At 41.0% G+C, this 24,415-nt stretch overlaps 1 protein-coding gene across 4 annotated transcripts in view; it reads right to left on the bottom strand.

The window, feature by feature from the left end:
* The window catches only part of arhgap12a (Rho GTPase activating protein 12a), a 120,832-nt gene that overhangs the window by 74,378 nt on the left and 22,039 nt on the right, over positions 1 to 24,415 (bottom strand). The gene's annotated exons all lie outside the window — the stretch shown is intronic.

The raw sequence follows: 24,415 nt of genomic DNA, 5'->3' as shown, positions 1-24,415 counted from the left end.
TATTGGGTTGAGATCAGGTGACTGACTTGGCCATTGAAGAACATTCCATTTCATTGCCTTCAAAAAGTCTTGAGGCACTTTCGCAGTATGTTTAGGGTCATTATCCATCTGCACTGTGAAGCGGCGTCCTATCAGTTTTGTAGCATTTGGGTGAATGTGAGCAGAGAGTATAGCCCCATACACCTCAGAATTCATCTTGCTACTTCTGTCAGCAGTCACATCATCAATAAACACCAGTGAGCCCGTTCCATTGGCAGCCATACATGCCCATGCCATAACACTGCCTCTACCATGTTTGACACATGATGTGGTATACTTTGGATCATGAGCTGTTCCTTTCTTTCGCCATACTTTTCTCTTCCCATCATTCTGGTACAAGTTAATCTTGGTTTCATCAGTCCAAAGAATCTTACTCCAGAACATGGGAGGCTTTTTTAGATGTTTTCTGGCAAAGTCTAATCTGGCTTTCCTGTTCTTGAATGTTACCAGTGGTTTGCACCTTGTTGTAAACCCTCTGTATTTACATTCATGAAGGCGTCTCTTGATTGTAGATTTTGATACACCTACCTTCCCCAGAGTATTCTTGACTTCGTTGATGTTGTGAAGGGGTTTTTCTTCACCAAGGAAAGGATTCTGCGATCCACCACTTTAGCTGTCTTCCGTGGTCTTCCAGGCCTTTTGATGTTGTTGAGATCACCAGTGCTTTCTTTCTTTTTAAGAATGTACCCAACTGTTGATTTGGCCACACCTAAGGTTTTTGCTGTCTCTCTTACAGATTTATGTTGTTTTTTCAGTCTAATGATGGCCTCCTTCACTTGCATTGAGATCTCCTTGGACTTCATATTGGTAGCTCCAGTCGAACAGCTGCCAAATGCCAACTCAATACGTGATATCAACTCCAGACCTTATATCTGCTTCATTTGTCTTGAAGTAACGAGAGAATTGACCGCAACTGGTCAATTAACTTCGTCAGTCAATTGTCCAAATATCTTTGAGCCCCTGAAAATGGAAGTACTTTGCTTAAAATGGCTGTAATTCCGAAATGGTAAACGCCATATTTTTGTGGAACCTCTTAAAATAAAGCTGAAAGTCTACACTTCGATCACATCTTGATTGTTTTATTTCAAGTCCATTGTGGTGGTGTATAAAGGCAAAATCACAAAATCTCCGTCATTGTCCAAATACTTCCGGACCTGACTGTACATATATATATATATATATATATATATATATATATATATATATATATATATATATATATATATATACAGTCAGGTCCATAAATATTGGGACAGTGACACAGTTTTGGTAATTTTGCCTCTGTACACCACCACAGTGGATTTGAAATGAAGCAGTCAAGATGTGACTGAAGTGTAGACTTTCAGCTTAAATTCAAGGGGTTTAACAGAAATATTGCATTAACTGTTTAGGAATTACAGCCATTTTTTACAGAGTTCCTCCATTTTCACAGGCTCAAAAGTAATGGGACAATTGACTGATAAGCAGTTTCATGGCCAGCTGTGGCCTGTTTCCTTCTTATATCATGATAAATTAAGGAGATAAAAGGTCTGGAGCTGATTCCAAGTGTTGAATTTGCATTTGGTAGCTGTTCATGAGAACTCTCAATATGCCGTCCAAAGAGGTGTTGATGCAAGTGAAGGCGGGCATCATTAGGCTGAAAAACCAAAACAGACCTATCAGAGAGATAGCAGAAACTTTAGGAGGGCCAAATCAACAATTTGGTACATTCTTAAAAAGAAGGAATGCACTGGTGAGCTCAGCAACACCAAAAGGCCTGGGAGACCACAGAAAACAACTAAAGTGGATGATTGCAGAATTCTTTTCTTATTGAAGAACAACCCCTTCACAACATCTAGCCAAGTCAGGAACACTCAGGAGGAGGTAGGCCTATCATTGTCAAAGTCTACAATCAAGAGCCACCTTCATGAATGTAAATACAGACGGTTTACCTCAAGATGCAAAACGCTGGTAATACTCAAGAACACAAAGGCCAGATTAGACTTTGCTAAAAAACCTCTAAAAAAACCTGACCAGTTCTGATGCAAGATTAACTTGTACCAGAATGATGGGAGGAGAGAAGTATGGAGAAGGAAAGGAAGGGCTCATGATCCAAAGCATACCACATCATCCGTCAAACATGTGGAGGCAGTGTTATGGCATGGGCATGTTTGGCTGCCAATGGAACTGGGTCACTGGGGTTTATTGATAATGTGACTGTTGATAGAAGTAGCAGGATGAATTCTGAAGTGTACAGAGCTATACTTTCTGCTCAGATTCAGTCAAATGCTGCAAAACTGATAGGACAGCGTTTCACAGTACAGATGGATAACAACCCAAAACATACTGTGAAAGCAGCCCAAGAGCTTGGAAATTAAATGTTCTTAAATGGCCGAGTCAGTCACCTGACCTCAACCCAACTGAGCTGCTTTTCACTTACTGAAGACAAATCTGAAGGCAGAATGACCCACAAACAAGCAGCAACTGAAGATGGCTGCAGTAAAGACCTGGCAAATCATCTCAAGGGAAACTCAGCATTTGGTGATGTCCATGGGGTCCAGACTTCAGGTAGTCATTGACTGCAAAAGATTTACCTCCAAGTAATAAAAATAATCCTAATATTTATGATTATATTAGTTTGTCCCATTACTTTTGAGCCTGTGAAAATGGAGGAACTCTGTAACAAATGGCTGTAATTCCTAAACGGTTAATGCAATATTTTTGGTAAACCCCTTGAATTAAAGCTGAAAGTCTACGCTTCAGTCACATTTTGACGGCTTCATTTCAAATCCACTGTGGTGGTGTACAGAGGCAAAATTACCAAAACTGTGTCACTGTCCCAATATTTATGGACCTGACTGTATATATATATGTAAAATCAAACATAATGGGTTTTAATTAGAGAATACTATACTAATATACCGATTGGCCATAATATTAAAACCACCTGCCTAATATTGTGTAAGTCCCCCTTGTGTGACCAAAACAGCTCTGACTCGTCGAGGCATGATCTCCACAAGACCTCTGAAGGGGTGCTGTAGTATCAGGCACCAAGACTTTAGCAGCAGATCCTTTAAGTCCTGTAAGTTGTGAGGTGGGGCCTCCATAGATCAGACTTGTTTGTCCAGCACATCCCACGCATGCTCGATTGGATTGAGATCTGGGGAATTTGGAGGGCAATTCAACATCCTGAACTCTCTGTCATTATCCTCAAACCATTCCTGAACAAATTTTGCAGTGTGGTAGGGCGCATTACCCTGCTGAATGAGGCCACTGCCATTAGGGAATACTGTTGCCATGAAGGGATGTACTTGACCTGCAACAATGTTTAGGTAGGTGGTACGTGTCAAAGTAACGTCCATATGACTGTCAGGACCCAAGGTTTCCCATCAGAACATTGCCCAGAGCATCACACTGCCTCTGCCGGCTTGCCTTCCTCCCACAGCGCAACCTGGTGCCGTCTCTTCCCCAGGTAAGCAATGCACATGCACCCAGCCATCCACATGATGTAAAAGAAAACATAACCTTCTTCCATTGTTTCGGCGGTGACCAGGGGTCAGCATGGGCACTCTGAATGATCTTTAGCTATGCAGCCCCATACGCAGCATGCTGGTGATGCACTGTGTGTTCCGACACCTTTCTATCATAGCCAGCATTAACTTTTTCAGCAATTTGTGATAAAGTGTCTCTTCTGTGGGATCGGACCAGATGGGCTAGCCTTCGTTCCGCACGCGCATGAGTGAGCCTTGGGCGCCCATCACCCTGTCGTCGGTTCACCGGTTGTCCTTCCTTGGACCACTTTTGGTAGGTACTAGCCACTGCATACCGAGAACACCCCATAAGACCTGCCATTTTGGAGCTCTGACCCAGTTGTCTAGCCATCACAATTTGGCCCTTCTCAAAGTCGCTTAAGCCTGCCTAATTTTCCTGCTTCCAACACATCAACTTCAAGAACTGACTGTTCACTTGCTGCCTAATACATCCAACACATTGACAGGTGCCACTGTACCAAGATAATCATTGTTATTCACTTCACCTGTTAGTGGTTTTAATGTTATGGCTGATTGGTGTATATAGTATTATATGTTAGTTACAAAAAAAATCTTAAAATATAATTTCATTTAACATCGTCCCAGTTGCACAAATACACTATATGGCCAAAAGTTTGTGGGCACCCGACCATCACACCTGTATGTGGGTCTTCCCCAAACTGTTGCCACAAAGTTGGATGCACACAGTTATACAGGATGTCTCTGTATGCTGTAGCATTACAATTTTACCTTCACTGGAACTAAGAGGCCCAAACATGTTCCAGCATGATAATGCCCCTGTGCACAAATCGAGCTCCATGAAGACATGGCTTGCCAAGGTTGATGTGGAGGATCTCGAGTGGCCCGCACCTCAACCCCACTGAACACCTTTGGGATGAATTGGAATGCTGACTGTGCCCCAGGCTTTCTCACCTGACATCAGTGCCTAACCTCACTAATGCTCTTGTGGCTGAATGGACAAATCCCCACAGCCATGCTCCAAAATCTAGTGGAAAGCCTTCCCAGAAGAGTGGAGGTTATTACAACAGCAAAGGGGAACTAAATCTGAAATGGTATTTTTAAAAAGCAAATATGAATGTGATGGTCAGGCGTCCGCAAACTTTTGGCCATATAGTGAAAATGCACTGTTCAGAATACTGACACTATATAATAATTTTCTTTAAAACGACAGGTGCAAATTTTATGAGTCAAAAGCTATTTATAATAGAATAGAATAGAATATTCTACAGTAGAGTTCAACAAAATTGAATTGCAACTCCCTTACTGGACGCTATTAGTAAAAATATTTACATTTACAAATCTACAATATGGTCATTAACAGTGATGAGAGTTTGTTTATAAATATACTAACATAAACAGTCTATATAAATATGTATAAATATACTAACATAAATAGTGTTTGTATGGCAAACAGTGTAAACAATGTAGAAGTATAAGCAGTAGTTATTGCATTTTTAGAATTGTGGTGCAATAACATCAAATGGGCAAAATAAAAGCAGTATTTATAACAATAATACGAGGTTGAGGTAGTTTTAAAAATGCAAAGTGTGAGTAAAGAATAGACACTGTGTGCAATATTCAGCTTTGGCTTGTTAGGGTGATTTTAGAGAGCCCAACTAATCATCATACCCGGTCTGAAAATTGCTATCTTGTAATATCTACAAAAGGCAAAATATACTGTTCTCCTAAGTTACCTGTGAAACTCTGTTTCCTTAGTTTTGGCAGTCTTTTTTAAGCCATAGCTGTCACAGGTGCTGCTGTGGCAGTTAACACCACCACAAAGGCTTCCCACAATAAAGATTCCAACGTAATGACAAACTCAGAATGGTGGATCACCCATAAGACGCTGCATTGAAACATCACATTCCCAAACCTAATACAGTGTTAACAAATCAGCCTACTCATGTTTGTGAATCACAAATTATGGGGGCCAAGCATCAAAGGTGCATAGGCACCCTATAGGGATTGTTTGTTCTATTATTCTTATTATTAACATTGTTAATAATTACTAACATTATTAATGTTGTTTTTGCTCAGATTTATTATTTTTCTAAATTAGGAGTCCAAGCACAAAGTGCTTGTAACTCTGTTGGAATTGTTAGGATTTTTCTTATTAGGGCTCCAAGCATTTAGTTCTTGTAACCCTAATGGAATTGTTAGTATTATTCTCATTAGGGCTCCAAGCACGAAGTGCTTGTATCCATATTGGAATTGTTAGAATTTTTCTTAATTTTTCTGATTCATTGATAAAACGCTTTGGGCAGCCCAAACTTTAAGTCATAGAAACACCAAACTTTATCACATAGGGCCGAATTTCCACTGCTACTCAGGGAAAGCCTATAGAGGAAAAGATTCTGAGGTCATGTTTAGGGTGCAATCGTGCATAGGGGCAGAGCTAAGGTCAGATAACTGTTTCTCAGGAACCATCCAATCAAGCTGAAATGTGGTATGGTGCATCATTATGCTACTCTGTAATTAAAATTTTGACAATGACCTAATTACTTTAAAAAATGTCTACCATTGGCCAATCAGATTTCAGCAGGCATGTGACAGGGTTAACATTGACCTATTGTCATGATAACCGAATGGTAATTTAGAGTATGGATCTACTATTATCTGATGTACTCTCTCACTGCTTTTGCTCACGAAATAAAGTATATCTCTGAAATTTGGTGTGCTAATCTGTATTTTAACTGGAAGCTAACTGGATTTTTAATCATCACTGAATTACTTAAAAAAAAAAAACATGGCCGCCTTCAGCCAATCAGCTTCTAGCAGGCATTTCACACAATTAGCACTGAGCTATTGTCACAAAACGTCATAACTAGGTTCATGTATGGTCTCTTTATTGTTCTATGTACATTGGCATGGACCAGCCACCTGGGGCGATGTTTGCTAAGACTTCTTGGAGCCCATAGATTGTCACTTTTGGCTGTGTTTATTATTATTATTATTATTATTATTATTATTATTATACTTGTTATCTTGGCCGTCTATCGAGGCCCATAAAATTCTTCATACACTTTTTAAGAAATGTGGCACAGTGATATATGACAGTGTCAAGCTCTTTTTCCCACTAATAGGGCAATTTTGGAAATATGTTTACAATGATAACTCCACAATGGAATGTCACAGAAGCGCGATTCCACTTTCCTATGATTTTGACATCATGATGGTAATTTTGAATTTTTTTCAAAAACATTTTTTCTCTTCTCCTAACAATTTTGTCCAATTATCACCAAATAGGCAAATTGGCCAAATGGCATGCAGCATCACGAGACAATCTCGAAAAAACTGTTTCTCAGATTTTTGATTTACAGGATATTTTGTTCGTAACACACAAACAAATTTAATGGCAAAGCTGCCAAACAGGACATGAGGGCATACCTAAGTGTCCTTGTGATGTATTTTGACCAACCTTTGTAGGTCACTGAAGAACCTCATCCTAGGGATCTCCAAGACGTTTTGTCTAAATTTGCAAATTTGTAAAACTGCTCATAACTTCTGTACAGCTCAACATCAAATCAGGATAATTTTTGTATTGATTCCCTTGTGCAGAGATCTATCAAATTTGCATTTCTAAAACAGGAAGTCAGCTATTTTGAATTTTAAGAAAAACTGTTTCCTATTTCTCCTACAAAGTTTGTCTAATCATCACCAAATTTGGCATGCAGCACTATGAAATCAGCCAGAAAAAAGGTGATTTTTGATATATACAGGATGGTCTGTCCATGAAGGGCAAAAAAATTTGATGGCAAAGCTGCCAAACAGGAAGTGAGGGCATATCTTAACAAACTTGTGACAGAATTTGATGAATCACTGAATGACCTCTTCCTAGAGGTCTCCAACAAGTCCTGTCTAATTTCATCTTCATGTGGCACTACAATTCATAAATTTGTAAAATTGCTTGTAACTTTTTATCCTCTCACAACAGCAAATCAAGATTCTTGCTTCTCTTGATTCCCTCAAAGATTCTCGCTAGCACACACTCAGATGTCTAGAATCAGGAAATCGACTCTTTTAAAATGTGGGCTTTACAGATAATTGGAGTATTTCTGAGGGCAAGGCTGGACTGTTAGGGTGGGATGGTATCCATCCCACTCAGAAAGGTGCTGCTCTCAGTTCTTGCAGCACAGCACATAGTCTCAGAACAGGCCTAGTTAATCTGTGACAATCTAGAGCCAAGGCCAGGGAGCAGACAAGCAGGCTGAACCAACCGTCTGCTAGCTACACTGAGTCGTCACTTAGGTCCGCCTACGTTGAGACTGTGTCTGTTCCCCGAGCTAAAAAAATTGTAGAAATACTCAGAACGTTTGCTTTAGTAACCTAATTAACATAAAATTAAATAATACTGAATGCACGATCTGAAGCTAGGACTGTTAAATATTAGATCTTTTACATCTAAAGTGCTTATTGTTAAAGAAACTACTACTGATAAGGAGTTTAATGTACTGTGTTTAATAGAAACATGGATTAAACCAAATGAGTATGTAGCATTAAATGAAGCTAGTCCTCCCGGATACAGTTATATACATCAGCCTCGTCTCCTGGCAGAGGAAGAGTTGTCGCAGTTATTTGTAATTATAATCTAGGCGTCACACAAAAACCTAGTCATAAATTCGCATGATGCATAAATGTATTTTAAGCTCTTTATACTAACATATGTAGCCACTAAAAATAAGTCCACTCAGTCGATTCCGCTAATTATTATTTACAGACCCCTAGGGCCATATTCTGAATTCTTTGTGAATTTGCGGATTTCATCTCTGATCTGGTTGTTTTTTTAGGCTAACCATTAATTGTTGGAGACTTTAATATTCATTTTGATAACCCGGAAGACCCTCTGAGAACAGCACTTATGTCCATTCTAGATTCTGTAGGGGTTAATCAAAACGTAATAGGGCCCACTCATAGTGCTCACACTCTTGATCTAATACTAACATTCAGATTAAATATAGGAAATATAGTCACATTTCCACAGTCTGAAGTTATCTCAGATCATTATCTCATCTCATTTAAAATGTGTCTTAATCATAATATATGCATCTTGCCATGCTACCGTGTCAAACATACGTTCAAACCAGCTACTGCACAGAGTTTTATCAATAATCTCCCAAAGTTATCAACTATGAGAACTTGATCAGGCAACTGATTGCTTAGAGTCAACGTTCCACTACACTCTAGATACACTGTACACTACACTGTAGCTCCACAGAAAAATAATTAGAGGAAAAAACTAGTACCCTGGTATAACACACGCACCTTAAAAAAGATGACTCAAAAATTAGAACATAAATGGCATCAAACTAAATAGGTAGTATTTTAAACAGCATGGAAAGAGAGTCTCCTAAACTATAGAAAATCTCTTGGTGCATTAAAGGAACAGCCCTCTCCTGGCTCAGGTCTTATTTGACTGATCATTATCTATTTGTTGGTACCTCGAATAGTGCAGGCTACAGCAGGAGGCAAAGCCCCACACTTATGGAACAGCATTCGAATTAGTGTTCTGGACTCAGACACAGTCTCAGTGCTTAAAACTAGGCTGAAAACATTTGTTAAGAGTGATCACGGGCATAGAGTGTTGTGGTGAACTAGGATGCTTGGATGCTGTCTCCCTCCAATCTCACACATTCACTCAGGTTTGTGATGGTGGAGTGGCTGGCTGCTTTATGTCCCAGGGTACCCTCATGTCTGTGTTGCCTTCTGGCTTTCCCTTTTAGTTATGCTGTCATAGCTAGTATTGCCAGAGTCCCTGCTTGTACTCTGCACACAAAGTACATTGGCCTTAACCATTACGTGACAATTAGCATACCTAAAAATCTCTCTATATTCCTCTCCCTCACTCTCTCTCTGTCAAGTTACACATGCTACTCCTGAAATACCAGTAATCCTGACCCCTTCTACTCTCCGGACCTGCCTGATCCATCCTGATGCCCTACTTCTGGTTGGAAAATCACTCGCTGCTGCTGAAGATGGCCCCGCATGGACAGCCTGAAGATCAACGAAATTACTGAGGGCTGTAACACTTAAAAACCATGAAGATGGCTTTGGACTGCAGTTGATATGAACAGGCTTGCTACTATGGCTTAGGGCTACAACTGCGATGACAGCTTTAGGACTGCAATTGCCACGAACAGTTTTGCACTAACGTCCCAGTCAGTGAAAATTTGGTAACTTCAAGTGGAAAATATAATGAATTTCCTGTTTACACAATTGCACTATTCATTGTCAAATAGATGAGGATGGGTTCCCTTTTGAGTCTGGTTCCTCTCAAGGTTTCTTCCTCATGTCATCTCAGGGAGCTTTTCCTTGCCACCGTTGCCTCTGGTTTGCTCATTAGGAATAAATTTATTAGTTGAAAACATATAGTCTAAATTAAAAAAATTCTGTAAAGCTGCTTTGTGACAGTGGCCATTGTTAAAGGTGTTATACAAATAAAATTGAAAGGAGCCTTTCATGTGACCCAAGAATAGGAAACTTGACCCACATCATATATTAAATATATAGGCCTATTTTTTTTGTACAGTAAGCAAATTTAACACCATCAATGCTACTGGGTCAAAAAATAAGCTAATCGATTTAAAGAGCTTCCCTTTTCACTACTGCCCAACACTGCATAATGCACATTCTGATCCACATAAATGCATTATTAACATGGGATATTAAGTATGAATTAAATAGTCCAAATGAAGCCAAATAAAAGGAACACAGTGTAAGCGAGTTTGGCTTCATGGCATGTGTTTTGAAACCCTGTTTAGTCATTTTCAATAGGGATGCATCAATATAATTTTTCGGACAGTGTTCGAATGCATATTTTTTGGTAATTTGATACCAATACCACAATAAGTAACCACTTCTAAGTCCACACTGGACAAAACTCTGCTCCATTTCTGTATGAGCTACTGGAAGGAGAAATAGCAACAGTGCACACTTTTAATCTGTTAACTCCAGTATTCAATTACACTGGAATTTACATTTCTGGTGATTTTTTGAGAGAGAGATTAACTGTTAAGTTAGGAATAACTCAAGACAGAACGTACTGTTATACCAAAATAATGAATACTGCGTTGGTGGGGGGTTGATGCAAGCGGACTGCCACTACCCCCCAAAGTGCACAGTATATTGTGTGTTTTTCCCCTTACACCACAGTCATTGTCAATGATTACAAAGTTTAAATTATTAATGAATGACATGTCACACCCTAGATAGCAGACGACTCTGATCCAGATCGTTGTTTCTTCTGGCAGATACTCAGTGAGGCCAGGAGCTTTTGTCTCCATGGCTATGCTGCCTTTTCTATTCTTTGTCTTTTAGACAACAGCAACAGCAACACTCTCCCCCTGAGATGCGCCAAAAACCCTCACCCCACCACCTACAGGAGAGTCTTGGAGCTCACACTGCTGGCTCAGACTGCTGGCCCACACTGCTCTGCCTGGCCCACAGCATCCACTACCACCCTCGACCCTAGCACATCCATCACAGCCTGCTGCCACTGGAGACAGTGTCCCACTCCCCTTCTGTACTCCCATCTTCCCTCTTTCCCCTCACCTAAAGAATTAAACATCATCTTAATCACCAGCCCAGTGTTCTCTGTTCTGCCTGCCGCTGCTGCGAGTCGCTACACTTGTGGAGTGTGCAACCTTGGGGTAACCATGGACAATCAACCATTCTTTTCCTCTCACACTACTAATCTGACACACTCACGCCGATTTCTCCTTTATAACATCAGACAAATTCGTCCATTTCTTTCCACACAGGCCACAGAGGTGCTTGTTCAGTCCCTTGTCATTTCAAGACTAGACTACTGCAATTCACTCCTGGCAGGTCTGCCTCTGAGCGCCATTCATCTTCTGCAACTGATCCAGAGTGCAGCTGCACGAATGGTTTTCAACCTTCCTAAGTTCTCCCACACCACCCCATTGCTACGCTCCCTCCACTGGCTTCCTGTAGCTGCCCGCATCAGATTTAAAACACTGACGCCAGCCTACAAAGCCAAAAACGGACCAGCAACCACTTATCTCAAAGCACTTATCACATCCCGCACAGCATCACGCTCCCTCCAATCCTCTAGCACTGCTCAACTGGTCCCACCATTTGTCAGGGTACAAGGAGACTCTTCTCTATTATGGGACCTAGGTGGTGGAATGATCTTCCCCTAGATGTCTGAACAGCTGAGTCACTGGCAGTCTTCAAACGATGTCTAAAGACTTACCTCTTCCTAAAGTACTTAAATTAGCACTTTAAAAAAAATTTATTGTCTGAGCGCTTGTCTATTAGTGCTTGTCCAACAGAGTTTTTGGACCGATGGTATTCCTAGTTTGTGACATAGCAAGCCAGTATCAGAATGTATTTTTTTTTTGATAGACTTCAAAGCACTTTTGTAAGTTGCTCTGGATAAGACGTCTGCCAGACGCCATAATTGTAATGTAAATGTACACTGGTTGAGAATGTAGGCATGAGCACAGACCCAGACTCCACCCCCACTATGGACCTCTTATTAAAACACCTGCTCGAGGCAGTCACTCAGGAACTGGTTCTAGTGTTCCAGATAACCAGAGAACAACAACTAGTCCTCTGCAGACTGAACGTGGCTGCAGCCACCCCTCTCCCTGACCCCTGCCAGGATGTCCAATGCCTCCTAGCCAAATGACAGCGGAAGGAACAAGATGGACACCCTGCTGAGCACCACCAGAAGTTGGCTACAGCCACAGCAACAGACAGTGACCGAGGTCACTGAGCGAGTGGCCATGGACAAGCTCCTGAGGTCCCTTCCGCCAGAAGAGCACAAGGCAGGTGGCAGGCAATCTCCTGGGATCCCCAAAGAGATTGTTGAGGCATTGGAATGTATCCTGGCCAGTGGAGAGAGGCTATGCCACCTTAGCCCACCCTTCGGTCATACCCTGGGCTGTTAGGGTGTGTGGGAGCATTTTGGACTCCTGCATACACAGGAATGTCCGGGAGGATCCCGAGAGAGGTGAGTGGCCATTATTCGTCGGGTTGGTACCTGAACTACCTGTGCCTCTCCTTATAGGGAGAAACTGGTCGGGGTTACCTGCAGAACCACCCACAACCGAGAAGGTCACGAGAACCTGGAGATGGCAGAGATGACGGGGTACAGTACCTGAGTAAACTTTTGGTCTTTTATGATCCGCCACGCCTACTTTTATGATCCGCCACGCCTACTCAGGTCAAAAGGTGCAGGCTATTTGTTGGTACCTCAAATAGTGCGTGCTACAGCTGGGGGTAGAGCTTTCTCTTACAAAGCTTTGCCCACCTCATACTTCCTGATAAGAGGGGGCCTACCGTGCTACCAGAACGAACATCAGGGGCAAGCATGTGACCTACTGGTGGTCCCCCGATCCAACATTAACAAGCTGATGGATCTAGCCCACTCGCACTCACTAGGTGGCCACGTGGGGGCCCGCAACACCCTGGAAAACTAAAGAGACCACTTCCACTGGCCAGGTATGGAGGCGGAGATACGAAACTTCTGCCAGCAGTGCCCTCGATGCCAGCGCACCTCCCCCAAGAAGCCTGCACCCTCCCTGCTCATTCTACTTCCCATCATCAGCGTGCCCTTCGAAAGGATGGGCATGGACCTCATAGGGCCGCTCCCAAAAGCCACTTCGGGTCATGAATACATACTATTGATTGTAGACTACGCCACCCGATACCCCGAGGCAGTCCCACTCCGGAAATCCACCTCCCATAACATTGCCAGGGAACTCGTCCTCGTATTCAGCCAAGTAGGGATCCCCAAGAACCTCTTAGCTGACCAAGGTATGCCCTTAGTCTCCAAGCTGATGTCTGATCTCTGTCAGTTGTTGCAGGTTAAGCAAATTAGGATGTCCATCCACCATCCACAAATAGATGATGAAAATGAAACTTCGGCCTCACCACCGGCCAGACAGAAAGGACCAAGGGACCAGGGATTGATATTGTCTTGTAGGGTGAGCTCCTTCCAAAGACTCTCATAGATAAGGGTGTAGCTTGTGCCCGTATCCACACTGGCTTTACCTTTCTAGGCACCAATATTGAGAGGGACAACTAACTAATGAGGTACATCAGCTGACTTAGAAGAATTGGAGGTGATTTTTTCCAGGGATTAAGGATGATTTGGGTGTAATTTTGGCTGACATGATGGTGTTGGAAGGCTGACCAGCAGGCTTCAGAGGTTGGAAGGGACAATTGCTGTTGGTGGAAGGTTGGTTGGAATGAGGGAAGGTAAAGTGACGGCAGTTGCCAGGTGGATGATGACCTTTACATTGCCAACAATGTACTTAGGGCTTATCAACGGGTCAGTTAGAGGTGGGTCTTTGTGGCATTGGGTGAGGTTTAAAGCCTTTATGTCCTTCGTATTGTAGCTGTTGCTCATGATCCTTCTCCAACTGATGACCAAGTTTCACTAGATCTTCAATAGTGCTTACCTGACTGCATAGTTGGCTGGCAAGGTAAGGCTTGATGTTTAGGAGAATCATCTTTACCATTTCACTTTCTGTTAAGGTCGACTTCCATCTTTTGCAGAAGACTCTATAAATCTCTGATGGTTTCCTTCCCTTCTTGTGTCCTATTTCGGAATTGCTCAGCCAGCTCATTTTCATAGTCCTCAGACAGGAACGCAGAGAGGAAAGCTGATTCAAACTTGTCCCATGTTGTTATTGAAGATCGAGCAACTTCCCACCAGTCATGTGACGTGCCGCACAGTCTCATGCGCAAGATAGCCAAAACCTCTCACCAGTCGTTCTATCCTATGACATTATATTATCAATCATCTAGCCCAGCTGAAGTCAAAAGCAAAAGAATGCTATAAAAAGCCAAGATACAACAGCTTTTAGCAGTTAGCACAAAAATGGAAAGGTCCTTAAAGTGATAAAGCAGTTGGGCCCACTGAATTATCAAGTAGCACTGGAATCCACTGGGGAAGATGTACGCACAGTACACGTGTGTACTTTGAAACTGTACTTTCCAACGGCCGAGAAATTGGAGTCCCAGGAGAAAAAAAGAGTGAGGAAAAAAGTGTGGAGAGGGGAGAATGGTGTGTGTGGTGGTTTAAAAAAAACAACTGTCAGCCCTTTGATGCTGCCACGGCCAAATGGAAAGAGAGAAAAACAATTAACAGAAGTATACAGGAGGGTAGAGTTTTAGAGGAGGGGAGGAGAGAGAAGGCAGGTTACCTGAGAGAGGAAACAGACGCTGCCTCATCAGCTATACACAGATTGTGGCCGTGAGAACGCTGGAGTGACTGAGAAATTGTGCACCGCACTTTCGGCCGCAGGCTGCAAAGCGTTTCATGTCTTTATGCTGAAGTGTGCTGTCCAGTCCAGGTATTCACCCTGAAGTTACCACCCTCGAACCTCAAACTTCAAACCTAAAGCTCTCCCAAAACTACACAGACATACTTTTGCCACACTCATTCATTTATGCTCACATATTCACATATGCATATTACTCGAATGGACTCTCAAATCTTAGAGTCCACTCGCGAATCTGCTGTTATAAAATGCAGGTGCAGGAACAGAGCAGCTCCAATGGCAGAATTTACAACATTTATTTTGTTTTATTTGTTTATTTGTTGTTAGACAATGCAAAACTGTGGCGAACTGTGCTTGAGTTTTTGTGCTTGTGTTTTTTGCCCATATTATTGGTTTGAGAAAATATAATTTGAACTGATCCCCTTTTGAGTGAATTTATTGAAGAACCTGTGAGTAATGAAAATATCATGTGATCTCAATATACTGCAAATACACCTTGAAGAGCTGAGAGTTTGTTAAAGAACTTACCTAAACAAACAACATCATTGAGACCAAGGAGCTATCAAAACAAATCCAGGACAAAGTTCAGGAAAATTATCAAATTATCAATGTTGTAAAAATAAATATCCCAAATTTTGAACATTTTGCACCATTAAATCCATTACTGACACATGGAATGAACATGGCACAATCACTCAGTTTGCAAGACACCACAGGCTGGGGAGGAGGTTCACCTTCCACCAGCACAATGACCATAAGCATACTGCCAAAGCAACATTAGATTGGTTCGAACACAAGAACCCAAATGTGCAAGAATGGCCCAGTCAAAGCCACACACAGCTCACTCTTCTGGTTGTCATGAATGAAATCCAACAGTCTAAAAAATTTTACTTAAATTTACTTAAATTAGCAGTTTTGCTTTTTACATGAGCCATGGTTTAATGTGATAATATAAGTATATTTAAAATGTCACTGTGGCAATGCCAGTTTGGTCGAGCGCCAGTTTATGAATGAAGGGAGGAGTCAGGAGCGTCAGTGGTAAGGATGGGCCTCCACCTGTGGATGACTGTATAGCGAGGGCGCTGTGTTTCATTGAGCAGCGGCGAGAAGATAAAGGAGAGAGATGAGAGCCACATGAGAGGGCGCTAAGCTAAGCTGAACTGGTTGGGAATTCAGCTTGCACCAGTGGAAAGGCAACTCATATTCTGACAACACTGTGCTAGATAATTCTTATGAAAAACAGAACTGAAAGATTTATTTATGCTAATTTGCTTATGCTGATTTATTTGAGGTTTAATGAATTTCGATGAAGCTGCAACAAGCTGTAACTTAACACAGATATTCATAAGAAATAAAAGTAGAAATATTAACCATGATACTTGTAATCTAAATATTAATTGTATTTTAAATTCCAGTTGCAGTCAATAATGCAAATAAAGGGGAAATAATGATAAAGTTGTATTGTCAGTTCCAGGAACCCAACTACCAGGCGAGTTAGAAAGAACCTGGGGGTGCAGCAGCAGACCTCATTACACTCCAGCTGACGCAGATAATGAGACAAAGAAAGTAAATACAATAGTCTATGTTATTTCTAATATCTGTTATATCTACTTGTCATACCTGAAATATCTCTAGACCTATATACACTATATAGCCAATAATATGTGGACACCTGTCCATCATACCCATATGTACTTCTGGACATCCCATTCCACAGCTGTTCACCCCTTTGCTCCTGTAACAGCCTCCACTCTCTCGGGAAGACTTTCCATTTTGGAACGTGACTGAGTGAATTTCTGCCCATTAGCCCAAGAGCATTAGTGAGATTGGGCACTGATGTTGGGTGAGAAGACTTTGTGCACAGTCAGGGTTCCAATTCATCCCAAAGGTGTTCATCTTTTAATCATCTTTTAGTTAAGTTGTGTGTAAATGTTTGCATAAGCCAAACCAAAGTAACAAGAAGGAAAAAGTGGGTAAAAGATAAAATACAACACATTAAGAAAACCATTAAGATCACTGGGGGGTGAGATTTAAAAGTTCAAGTCTAACATGTACAAAGACAATTAAAAAGCTTGGATTTAAAATTATTAAATGAGATTTCAGGGACTGTTGCATGCTGATCCATTTGGAAGGAGCAGAAAATCTAAAACATGATTTACTAAGTTGTGGCAATTTGGAGTATTTAGAAGTATGTAATTTCAAGATCTGGTGTTAACAGAACTGTTTTTAAAAAGTGATTACAGATAATAAATAAGAGGGTAAAATACCTCAAATTGCCTTATAAATAAATAAAATACAGAGCAATGCTGTATTCTGTATGAAAGTTGTTAATGTCTAGGCTGAAAACATATTTGTGTAGTCAAGCCTTTTGTGAATAGATTTTTCCTAGGTAAAGGAGAAGATCTAGAGGATTCACGGGCATATAGTGTTGTGCTGAACTGGAATGTTTGGATGCTGTCGCCCCCTACTCTCATGTGTTCACTCAGGTTTGTTGACGATGGAGTCACTGCCGCTTCATGTCGCAGGGTGCCCTCATGTCTGTGTTACCTTCTAGGTCTTCCTTTTAGTTATGCTGTCATAGCTAGTCATGCCAGAGTCCCTGTTTGCATTCTGCATACAATGTACATTATCCAATGGATATTAACCATTATGTGACAATTAGCATACCCAATAATCTCTCTCTCCCTCTCTGTCAAGTTACACATGCTACTCTTGAGATACCAGTGATCCTGACCCCATCTGCTCTCCAGACCTGTTTGATCCATCCTGATGCCCTACTTCTGGTTGGAGTTCTCATCAACTGGAAATCATTCATTGCTGCTGAGGGTGTCCCCACATGGTCAGCCTAAAGATACATTAGATTACTGTGGATGGTACCACTTAAAAACCATGAAGATGGCTTTGGACTGCAACTGATTTTGCAATTGTTTTGCTACAATGCCTTAGGACTACAATTGCTATGTTAGGTTTAGGACTGCAATTCCCATGAACACTTTTGCACTCAAGTCTCCATCAGTGAACAGTTGATAACTTCAACAAAAGAGACTTAATGTTAAAACTATAATGAATTTAGCTGCTTACACAATTGCGTTTTTTGACCATGTAGTACCCAGTTATAGAAGGGAATTATTATTATAATTGCACTATTCAATGTCTCCCAGATGAGGATGGGTACTCTTTTGAGTCTGGTTCCTCTCAAGGTTTCTTCATCATGTCATCTCAGGAAGTTTTTCCTTGCCACCATTGCCTATGGCTTGCTCATTATGGATAAATTTATAAATTTAAAATTTATATTCTGAATTTATATATTTCTGTAAAGCTGCTTTGTGACCATGTCCATTGTTAAAAGCACTATACAAGTAAAATTGAACCAAATTGAATGGGGGCCAGCCAACTTTTTTATATAAAACACAATGGTGAGTTCTGATTTTATCATTGGTAATAAAATGTGATGGACTATGGCAGATTACATCTAATGTCTGGGGAGTAGTTTGGGAAGCGTGTGTATAGATCATCATAGTATTGCCATAATCCAGCACAGGTAGAACAGTTGTTTGAAAAATATGTTTTCTAATTGATGAAGTAAAGCAAGTCTTATTTCTCTATATGTATATACCATAAAAGTGCATTGTAGTGTTCTGTAGGGCTGAGGATGTTGAACAACAGTGGGCCTAAGATAGACCCCTGTGGGACATCTTTACAGATGACATGGAAGTGTGATTTGAAACTTTCTGTAACAACTGCTTGTGTCCTCCCTGTAAATTGGACACCAATCCAGTTTAGGGAGAGCTTATTCAAACCCAATGCAGACAATTTGTTCATTAGAATATCATGGTCAACAGTATCAAATGCTTTGTTAAGAGGTCAACAAAGAGTGAAGCACAGTGTAGTTTGTTATCAGTACAAACTACAGACAGTGTAGTTTGCAATAGTATCAAGTACCCAAGTGGTAGCTGTAATAGTGATGTGGCCTGGCCTGAATTCTGTCTGCTGAGTATGAAGAGTGTTGTGTAGGAGATAAATTTCTGAGTTAACAAAAGACTCTAAAAATTTTTAGCTAAACATGGGAGTTTAGAAATGGGGCAATAATTATTTAGATCACTTGGATCACCATCTTTACGGTGTGGAGTGACAAACAGATTTCCAAATTATAGGTATAGCACCTGAGACAAATGTCAAGTTGAATATACAGTATGAGCAACTGGTTTTTCAATTAAAAGTGCACTGATAGGTTGGGGGAGGCACCGTTTGTTTATGCTGCTCCCTAGACAGATCATAAGAGATAACGGGCTCAGAAACCAGGCCAATGTTATCTGGAGCCTTGTTAGTAGGTAGCTTATTGAACAGATAACCAGAGTACATGAAGTAGGTATTCAAAGTTTCACAAATGTCTGATGTTTGAGATGCAACCTAGCAGAATTATTAGGTGAACAAGCACTGAATATAAGCAAAAAGATGAGCGATTCCTCTGAGAAGGTGAGCGAGAGCCAAGGTTAACTGGACATTTTGACCAAAAGAAACAGCGCCTTGCATGAGTCAGAAAAAAAAATCAGTTCTTCAAAAACAAGTACTGTACAAACATGTTGAGCACTGGTGCTAACATAGCGAGGCAAAATTATAAACCTAAATCAGCAAAAAACATAATAAAGTGTCACACCATACGACAAAACCTCAGACACTGTGAGATAACGGACACTAGAAGCACTTGGTAAAGGACCTAAATACATGGTACCAGTTTACAAAATGTCAAACGAAGGTTTCCTTTAATATTAAAGACAAGTTCACATCCGGATGCATTGCGTAAAGACATTCAATTCCAATTTATTTACTTTTAAACAGGTTTTATAATAAAGAGAGCTCGAGAGTAAACAAGACTCAGCAAACAAAAAGAGTTCTTTTCTTCTTTTGGCCAATTCACACCCAGTCTATTGTGTTAGCAACCTTTTAATGACAGTTTGGCAAAAAAATAAATAAATAAAAATTCCAGTAATCAGTAAACAGGAGAGTTTGCTTGGCTTGGCTTTAATATTCCTATAATCAATTCCAGTAATATGAAATGGCTGGGTTTAACAAAATTTGTGCATGTTATTGAAATAGAGAGTTTTACCTCAGTAGTATTCTTAGTCCCTGACCTAGTGAACTAGCATGAATATATGTTTTTTTTATAGAGACTACAAAGCACTTTGTGAAAGAGGTGGCATGGTCGAGCGCTGGTTTGTGAATGGAGGACGGAGCCAGACAAAGCAAGTGGTAAGGGTCACACACCTGTAGTGAATTTGGCTAATGATTATTCTGTGTTTCAGTGAGCAGCAGCAAGTATAAAGCTGGGAGAGACAAAAGCCACGAGAGAGAGTTGAGCACCACAGAGCCGTGTGTGTGCATGTGTGTGTTTATGGGTGCACAATACAATAAAAGTGCTGAAAAGCGACAATAAAGAGCACTTTGAGTTATTCCAAGCCCTTTTTTGATATTGCACAGATATTGCACTGTCGGCCGCAACCCTGAAAAGTACAGTCAGCGCTTCTGCTTGCTGCCCTATTGCATTTGCCCAGCAGCTCCAAGAGACCTGTCGAAGGTGGCTGCTGCCAGAGAAGTGCGGCACCGAAGAAGTAGTTGACCTCGTACTGCTAGAGTTCGTACTACTGCAGTTCGTTGGCGTAATGGGTTCAGTGCCCCATTAAGGTTGTAACCAAAGCTCAATTCACCAGTGCCTGGTTCAAGGAGAGGCATTGGGAAATGCAAGTTTGGTGAAGGTGTGGTGTGTGCATGGGAATGTTCACGAATATCCGCTGGTGCCAGTCAGCATTAAATTCCGGGGGTCAGTCCTTGCCTCACCCATCCTCTAATTCTGCGGACAAATTGGCCAGAGTTTTAGGCATTAGTTAGAGAAATATTTATGGATGGTCCTGCACTAGAGAGGGACAGTGTAGATTGCATGCAGCGTTGGCTGGGGAAGCGGTACCGGGGCCGTTGACATCAGCTCCATGTCAGGGGGGACACAGAGGTTGGGGAGGGCTCCACCCCTTAGTGGGGATTCCCCTTTGGGGCTTCCCTTCAGAGCAGTCATGTGATGAGACCCTGAGGTATGCCTTCGACCAAGTGAGAGTAATCGATGGTCACCAAATTCAGCCTAATGTTGCACTACCCCACCCCTATTTTTCGATTATTAAGGATAAATTATATCTGCAGATATAATAACACTCAGACTAAAGAGGAGACGACCCAGCTGTTGGTCCCAAAAAGCATTAGGGAGCTTCTGTTCCAAGCGGCTCATCATAATCCCATGGCTGGGCATTTGGGCCAAGATAAAACACTCAACCATCTCAAGGCTTATTTCTATTGGCCGGGCATTCACGGCAATGTTTGCAGGTGGTGCTCGGCATGCTGCGAATGTTAGCTGGTGAATCCGCCAGCCACCCCAAAAGCGCCATTTCGCTCCCTTCCATTAATTGAGGTCCATTAGAAAGATGCATGCGAGGATATCGCTTTGTGTTACTCCTGGTGGATTACAGCATTTTCCCCCTTCAAATTATTGTAGAGGCGCAAGCTTTGTGGCGTCTTAAACGTCATTACAGAAAATTGGGAGAAGGGACCTTGTAGCAGCAAAATTGAAATTTAACATCTTGACCTGTGAGCAACCTCCACACACTTGGGCAGTTAACACAGGAGAATTTGCTACAGGTGCAAGAACGTCACACCTGTATAACAGGGGTACTCAGCTACAGGAATTTGCACCGGGAGATGAAGTACTCATTTTACTGCCCACGTCAAGCTCTGAATTATTCGCAAAGAGGCAAGGACCTTCTAAGGTCACATGGCAAGTCGGAGAAGTTGACTAAGTGTCACACTCTTCTATAAGTTTCACTGGATAAGGGTCTCTGATAAAGGTAGTAAATATAAATAAATAAATCAAAATTTAAACCTGACAGCGTAATCCTTATATAAAAGTGCAGTAATCCATGCAAATTATAGGGTTTGAAACTGATCAAACAAGATTCATTTTAGTCAGTCTTCTTATGCATAAATTTACACATACCCAGAAGCACAAGTAAGAGGGGAAAAAAAAAAAAAAAAGATATATTGTAAATATGTGAATTTATCCCTGTGAATTTATCCCTAATGAGCAAGCCAGAGGCGACGGTGGCAAGGAAAAACTCCCTGAGATGATTTTGAGGAACCAGGCTCAAAAGGGAACCCATCCTCATCTGGGCACAACGGATAGTGCAATTATAAATAAATCCCTTCTATTATTCTGTACTATATGGACAAATAGTGCAATTGTGCAAACAATAAATTCATCACAGTTTTTGCAAGAAGTCCGGTTGGTTAAAATCTATCCACTGTCCACTGATGGAGTCCTGAGTACGTAGGTGTTCGTGGCAACCACAGCCCCAAAGCCACTACAGCAATCGCAGTCCCGAGCCATTACAGTACAGCTCCCCATATGTGATCCCCAAGCCATCTCCACAGCTCCCAGGTGGGACTATCCCCAGCAAACCAAATGGTTCTTCAGACCGTCCATATGGGCCGGCCCCAGCAGCAGCAAGCGAACTCAACCGAGGAGAACTCCAACCAAAAGTAGGGCATCAGGATGGGTCAGGTAGCAAGGAGGAGCAGAAGGGAGTAGAATCAGGAGTTGGATCAGGAGTTGAATTAAGTTATGATCTGCAAACTGTTATTTGTTATGTTTGTATGTTTGGTATGTGATTGAAAAATTATTTAAGTTTTTTTTTTTTACAGCAAAAAAAATTACCAGCCAATGTTCTCATTAAATCTTATGAAGTGTCCCTGAGAGTACTGATGCATTTTTAAAGGCAAAGGGTTGCCATGGCAAATTTTGACTTTGTGTAGTATAATCTTTATAGTAGCTTTTTAAAATAATTTCTATACAGCTTGCAATTTTTTCCATTTTAAAAAAGTTGATAAATGATGGCAAAAAAATACAGGAAAATGGGCATTTCCACCATTTCACTGAGAGTGTAATAATATAACTATCTGTAGTAGGGAGCTGTTTGCCAGCAGCATCAATCATGAAAAAAATCCACCATCCAGCTGAGTTAAGTCATTCTGAAGTAAACAGTACATTTTCTATACAATCCTTTTGTCCACATGGCCAACATTTTCACTGTTTTGCCCTCAAAGTTTTGAAAAAAATAATAAATATTTAACCACTTTCTAAATATCATCAGCATTAAAGCAGTCTCTCCTATTGTTGGAGCAGGAAATTTATCATGTTCATTTTGTTGAATGTAGCTGGCTGCATACTAGGCTTGGGATGACTGGCGATAGATTCCAACTATTGTGATGGCTGGACAGATGATGTAAATGTCTGTTGGAAAACATGGTGTCTACAGCTTTAAGATCAACAAAAATAAATTGTTTTGTATCTCCTAATATGTGTTTCCATTTAGTCGATTTTGTATCCTATCTGAACCTTAACAACCTGCTGTCTGACTTTGGAGCAGAGCAATAACACGCCTTTTTTTGCATCACAGCTTCCCTTCTGCTTGCTGCCAAATAGAAAGAAAAATAGAGACTTAAAATAAGAAAATGGCACAATGTGTTGTTTATCTAGTCTGCTATATCTGAATTCAATAAGTATCTCTGCTGTGTTCAACAAAGAACACATGCATTTGTAGTTTATATCATTTTATTTACATTTTCTAAGGAGCTTAATTACAGCTAATAACTCGTTAGATTTATTTACAGTCCGACATCATGTAGCATTGTGCAGAAACTGTTAATAATATGGTCAAGCAATTGCAAAGGTCACTGCCATACAGTGGAGTTTACAGGTATCCACAGGTTCCAACTAAATACTTTTAAGACTGCTTAAATGCCATGTCAAAAATGTAAGTTAAGACCTAAATTGTGATCTAATTGGATCATTTGTTTATGAGGCTGCTGTCTTTTTTTCGACTAGGAGGCTTTAGCTTCAGTTTTTATCCTTTTGCATTTGTGCTAACCAAGAATAAAAAGCATGAAATTGTCTGTCCTCAACAAAAGCAACAGAGTTTATAGGGTCAACAGTAGCAAACTAGCCAGCTATAGTGGTGAACAAAAAACATCAAACAAAATGCACGAAAAAAACAAAAAAAAAAAAGCCAGAAAGTCCAAAATACAGACAGCACATGGTTACCTAACTAGCTAAACAGCTATAGCTAAAATAATCTGCTGCCTCTCTAGAATTCTACTTTTTATGGCTTGACAACTGGTGTTGCCTCTGATAATGTCTCTGGTTCAACACTGGCACTGATAATGGCCAGTGTTTTGGCATGATGTTTTGGGAACTTTAAAAGTCCAAAAACTCATGCCAAACCTAAGCAGTCAGCTCTTACTTCAAATTACCCTGGGTTTGCAAGAAGACCTGAAGCATTACAACAATACACGATTTCTATAAAACTTCTCTGCTACCACAATTACGCTACTTTATATATGGCAAGTATTGTTAAATGTTTCCATCATTATGTCCAACTCCCTGTAAATAAATGGTACGTTTGCGTACTGTAGCCTTATGGTGGAAACCTCTACTTTGAGGTGTACATCAGAACTGGGATCCCAGAGGACCCACGAGACACTATAAAAAGGTAGCAG

This window comes from Pangasianodon hypophthalmus, chromosome 21, assembly GCF_027358585.1.
Source record: "Pangasianodon hypophthalmus isolate fPanHyp1 chromosome 21, fPanHyp1.pri, whole genome shotgun sequence".
NCBI classification, from domain to species: Eukaryota; Metazoa; Chordata; class Actinopteri; order Siluriformes; family Pangasiidae; genus Pangasianodon; species Pangasianodon hypophthalmus.
This window is presented reverse-complemented; position numbering and strand designations above follow the sequence as displayed.